Source organism: Helianthus annuus, chromosome 12, assembly GCF_002127325.2.
Source record: "Helianthus annuus cultivar XRQ/B chromosome 12, HanXRQr2.0-SUNRISE, whole genome shotgun sequence".
In the NCBI taxonomy this organism is placed as follows: Eukaryota; Viridiplantae; Streptophyta; class Magnoliopsida; order Asterales; family Asteraceae; genus Helianthus; species Helianthus annuus.
This window is the reverse complement of record NC_035444.2, coordinates 35,204,001-35,209,680: the sequence shown is the minus strand read 5'-3', so window position 1 is coordinate 35,209,680 and position 5,680 is coordinate 35,204,001. Positions and strand designations below refer to the sequence as shown.

The 5,680-nt window shown below is 41.6% G+C and overlaps 1 pseudogene; it reads left to right on the top strand.

Moving 5' to 3' along the window:
* On the top strand, positions 1–2,615 carry LOC110892862 (annotated as a pseudogene).
* The last annotated feature ends 3,065 nt before the right edge of the window (positions 2,616–5,680 follow it).

Below are 5,680 nucleotides of genomic sequence, written 5' to 3'. Positions count from 1 at the left end.
ATGAGAGGACCCCGTTACTGTTTTGCCTTGTTTTTCATCTTGAATTGCTACTCGACCACTTCCGATCACCCTACTGCAAATCTTTCTACTACATGGACCAACACTGAATCATTCTGCCATGCTGCTGTGTTCGGAGATGGCTCAATTGTCCGAGCCAACTTCATTAGAGGATCATCAGGGCCCAGCTTCGCATGTGGTTTCTACTGCAATGGAAGCTGCACCTCTTACCTCTTCTATGTCTTCATTGTTCAAACCAACAGTACTAGTGCTATCGATGAGCAACAATCTACAGGATTCCCTCAGGTGGTGTGGTCAGCAAACCGAGACCATCCGGTTAGTTATGGTGCAGTACTGAATCTCACAGCAACTGGAGAACTTGTCTTGCAAGATGTCGATGGAAGCACAGTTTGGTCTACCAACACCACTGGGAAATCTGTTGCTGGTTTAAACTTAACCAATGATGGAAACCTAGTCTTGTTTGATGTCAATAGCTCTGTGGTTTGGCAATCTTTTGATTACCCAACTGACTGTTTGGTACTGGGGCAAAGACTGTTTCAAGGACAGCAGCTGATACCTAGTGTTTCATCAACTAATTGGACGGCCCAACAAGGTTTGTACTCTCTTGAAGTCACGGATGAAGGTTTATTTGCTTATGTTGGATCAAACCCGCCTCTATCTTATTACGATAAGTTGTTCAGTGGCAACGGTACAGATAAAGGAAGAAGATACATTGAGTTCTTGAATGGGAGTTTGTCTTTCTTCACTTTCTTCGGTTGAGCCAAGTGATCCTTACGGAGTGATTCCCATACCTGGAGCATCATCAGCCCAGTATATGAAACTGATGCCGGACGGCCATTTGAAAGTGTTTGAATGGCAAGAAAGTTGGTCAGTGGTGGCTGATCTATTTAGCGATCATCTTGGAGAGTGTAATTATCCTTTGGCTTGCGGGAGAAACGCCCTTTGCTCAGGTAATCAACAGTGTCGCTGTCCAGTATCAAGCTCTACCAGGATAGACTATTTCCGAGCAGTGAATGATTGGCAACCAAACCTGGGTTGCTTTGAAATTACTCCTCTCACTTGTAATGCCACCCAAGATCAAACCTTCATTGAACTAGAGAATTTTATATCTTTCAACTTTGTTGCAGACATGAAGAGAGTGGACACAGAGACTTGCAAACAAGCATGTGCCAACAATTGCTCATGCAAAGCAGCTCTGTTTCAGTATGGTAATGGTTCTGATTCCTCAAGTGGGGACTGTTATTTACCTTTTGAGTTATTCACATTGATGAATCTCGATACATTTGTAATTCATAACAGTACTATAACTTTCATAAAAGTGCAGAATGTAAGATCACCTCCTTCCGCTTCTAAGTCTCGATCAAATTTAGGAGTTATATTAACTTTTACTATTGGAAGTGTTCTGTTTCTCCTTGGGGTTATAGGTTTTCTTATTAACGTAACTCGTAAGCGTAGATTGGACACTCAAAGGGAGGAAGAGTCTCTAGGCGAGGTACTAGGATTGCCAAATCGATTTTCCTATGAAGAACTGAAAACCATCACAGAGAATTTTAATAAGAAGCTTGGTGAAGGGGGGTTCGGAGTGGTTTTCAAAGGGACTCTTGAAGACGGCTCAAAGATTGCAGTAAAATGTCTTGGGGGTCTTGGGCAGGTTAACAAATCATTCCTAGCTGAAGTTCAATCCATTGGAAGTATTCACCATGTGAATCTGGTTACACTCAGGGGATTTTGTGCATGGAAATCACAACGATTTCTCGTGTATGAATTCATGAGTAACGGATCTTTAGATCGCTGGATCTACCATGGAGACCGAGAAAAGGTTCTGGAATGGAAATGCAGGAAGAAAATCATTCGTGACGTAGCCAAGGGTCTAGCATATCTTCATGAAGATTGTAGGCAAAAAATCATACACCTAGATATCAAACCTCAAAACATTTTGCTAGACAGTGAGTTTAATGCCAGAGTATCTGATTTCGGGTTGTCTAAGCTCATCGACAGAAATCAACCCCAGGTGATGACTACAGTGAGAGGAACCCCAGGATATCTGGCTCCAGAATGGTTGAGCTCAGTTATTACTGAAAAAGTTGACGTATACAGCTTCGGGATCGTTCTCTTGGAGATGTTGTGTGGGAGGAAGAAATTTGACATATCTCAGCCTGAAGAAAGTTGGAACTTACTTGATGTCCTTCAAAAATGTTGGGAACAAGGGACTCTGCAAGATATGGTTGATAAGTATAGCAAAGACATGCAAACACACAGTTCTGAAGTTGTAGAGATGATTAAAGTGGCCTCATGGTGTTTACAATATGATTTTACGAAAAGGCCTTCCATGTCGATGGTGGTTAAGGTGTTAGAAGGAGTAATGAAAGTCGAATCTAACTTGGATTCCAACTTCACAGATCCGAGACTACAAAACACAGCATTTGAACATGACAAAGATATGACACAGTTGATGGCTTCTGTTCTGTCTGGTCCTAGGTAAGTAACCATCAATTTCATGTAGATGACAATTAAACTTGTAATCATAATTGTATTTGATTGTAATTGTGTAATTAAAGTCTCATGTGGTGGGTGTTTATAAAAACCACCATATTACACATCTAGTCCATATACTATAATACTTTGTGTTGGAAATTGGGTGTGTGAATGAATGTCTCAATTTGGTAAAACTACTTGTCCCACATAGGTGTGGGAACAAAAGAATAGATTATTTATAAGGTAAAAGGTTTACCTCACTAATATATCTATATGTCATGTTTTACCACAACTCCTACCCGCACGCACAGGGGTTGGGGGTGCAAAAAATGGAACCGGAATTAGTTGAACTCGCGTGTGCCCGCACGTCCTGCGGACACGAATGCAGTTCCGAAAACCCAGGTCCGCGGAGCGGTTTTTGCACTCGAGACTATTGACCACTATTCTGTTTTTGAAACTGAAATATAAATGAGTGATCATTATTTCGGTCTTAAATTCTAACAGTTTTGGTCATGATTATCAGTTTCGTAACCGATATACTAATGACCATTATTTGGTCTTTAATTCGTCGCAATCAAGAGAATGATTTCGGTTATGGTTCAGGCACTATAAAATGAAGGCTAGGCTGATCAGTTGACACACACCGAAAACACACCTTCTACTTCTTCTTCTCTCGGTCTCTGCAACATTCTAGTTTCTTTTCAGGCAAGTGCTCAAGTCCGGCAGTGCGGTGCTGCTTCGAACCGGCGTCCCTGGGAACAGACGACGAATCTGTTAAAGGGAATTGTGTCAAACACAAGCCCGATTCACTCGTTTACTGTTTCTTCAGTTTTATTACATCCTGTCCAGTTTCTGTTCAATTCTTTTATACAGGTTTTCTAACAAACTTAAACAGATTATCTTACTGATTGTTCCTGCATCCTGTTTATTTTCAGAATGGCATCCTAGCCGATGACTACTGCTGCTTCTGCTGTTTCTACTGTCATGACCAGTGCTGTTTCTGTGGTCATGACTTCCGCTGTTACTGTCACTACGGGTCTGGTGACACCACTGCCTAATGCAGTGTCGCATGCTGAGAAACCAGAGAAATTCGGTGGTGTGAATTTCAAACAGTGGCAGCAAAAGAGGTTCTTTTATTTGACCACACTGAACTTGGCAAGGTTCTTGACTGAACCCAAACCCCATGTTGATGAAGGGGATGTGGATGCTCAATCTGTGAGCGCGATGCATGCTTGGAATCATTCGGATTTCCTGTGCCGCAACTTTATTTTGAATGGTTTGGTGGACACATTGTATAATGTTTATTGCAAAGCAAAGACTGCCAAAGAATTCTGGGAGTCTTTGGATCGCAAATACAAAACAGAAGATGCTGGCACTAAGAAATTCGTGGTGGCTAAGTTCTTGGACTTTAAAATGATAGACTCTAAAACGGTCATGAGCCAAGTCCAAGAATTGCAGCTTATCCTTCATGATATTCATGTAGAAGGAATGATGCTCAGTGAAACATTCCAAGTTGCTGCAATGATCGAAAAACTGCCACCAAGTTGGGTTGATTTCAAGAACTATCTCAAGCATAAGCGAAAGGAGATGACCATTGAAGATCTTGTTGTTCGTCTTCGGATTGAAGAAGACAACAAAGTGGCCCTAAAAAAGGTTGATGGTCCTGAAACAGTGAAGGCCAATCTTGTTGAACATGACCAATCTTCAAAGGGAAAAAGCAGTGGAAAGGGTGGAAAGAAAAGTCATGGGAAACGCTCCAACCTTGGTGCTAAGGGGGGAGTTGAGAAAAAGAAGTTCCAAGGAACTTGTTATAATTGTCAAAAGCAAGGCCACAAGGCCAGTGAATGCAAGCTTCCCAAGAAGGAAAATGCTCGACAAGTGAACATGGTTGATGAAGTCGACAACCTGGTTGCCATGGTCATGGATCTCTCGATTTTGGTGACTGAAGTTAATTTGGTCGGGCAAAATAACAAGGATTGGTGGGTTAATACGGGGGCTGCCCGTCATGTGTGTTTCGACAAGAGCCTTTTCAACACCTTCAAAGAGGTGACTAATGGCGAAAAGGTTTTTATGGGAAACTCCGCCACGGCCGAAATTGAAGGTGAGGGGAACGTGGTTCTAAAAATGACTTCTGGAAAGGAACTCACCTTGTCAAACGTGTTGTATGTTCCAGAAATTCGTAAGAACCTTGTGTCGGGGTGGCAGTTGAACAAATTTGGGTTCAAAATGGTGATTGAGTCGGACAAGGTCGTGTTGACGAAAAATAGTGTATACGTTGGTAAGGGCTATGCCCTCAATGGAATAAACTAAATGTAATTGTCGTGAATGCAATGAAAGAAAACGCTACTAGTTCTACTTACTTGATTGAGTCTTCTAATCTTTGGCATGGTAGACTAGGTCACATGAATTATAATTCCATTCGTCGTTTAATCAAACTTGATTGCATACCAACATTCGATATCGACTCAATTAATGAATGTGAAACTTGCGTAGAAGCAAAACAAACGAAATCGTCATTCAAAAAGGTGGAACGAATCACCGAACCCCTCGAGATGATCCACGCTGATGTGTGTGATCTAAAGGCAATTCCTACTCGTGGTGGGAATAAGTACTTCATCATGTTCATTGATGATAGTACTAGGTATTGCTATGTGTACTTACTTAAGAGTAAGGACGAGGCTATTGGCAAGTTTATCTTGTTCAAAGCCGAAGTTGAGAATCAACTAAATCAGAAAATCAAAATCGTAAGGAGCGACCGAGGAGCTGAATATGTTTCACCTTTTATTGACGTATGTGCAAAAAGTGGAATCATCCACGAACTCACGGCTCCTTACTCCCCTCAATCAAATGGCATAGCGGAACGGAAAAATCGTACTTTGAAAGAAATGATGAATGCCATGATGATAAGTTCTGGTGTAAACCAAAACATGTGGGGGGAAGCAATCTTATCGGCAAATTATGTGTTGAACATGATACCCAATAAGAAAAAGGATGTAACGCCCTACAAATTATGGACCGGAAAGAAACCACCATATAAATCCTTGAAAGTGTGGGGTTTAGCTAAGGTGGTGGTCACACCACCTAAGCGCCTACTAATAGGACCCAAAATAGTGGATTGTGTATTTATAGGATACACCCGTCCTTATGGCCCTTATCGTTTTCTTGTGCATGATTCTAAGAATCCTGG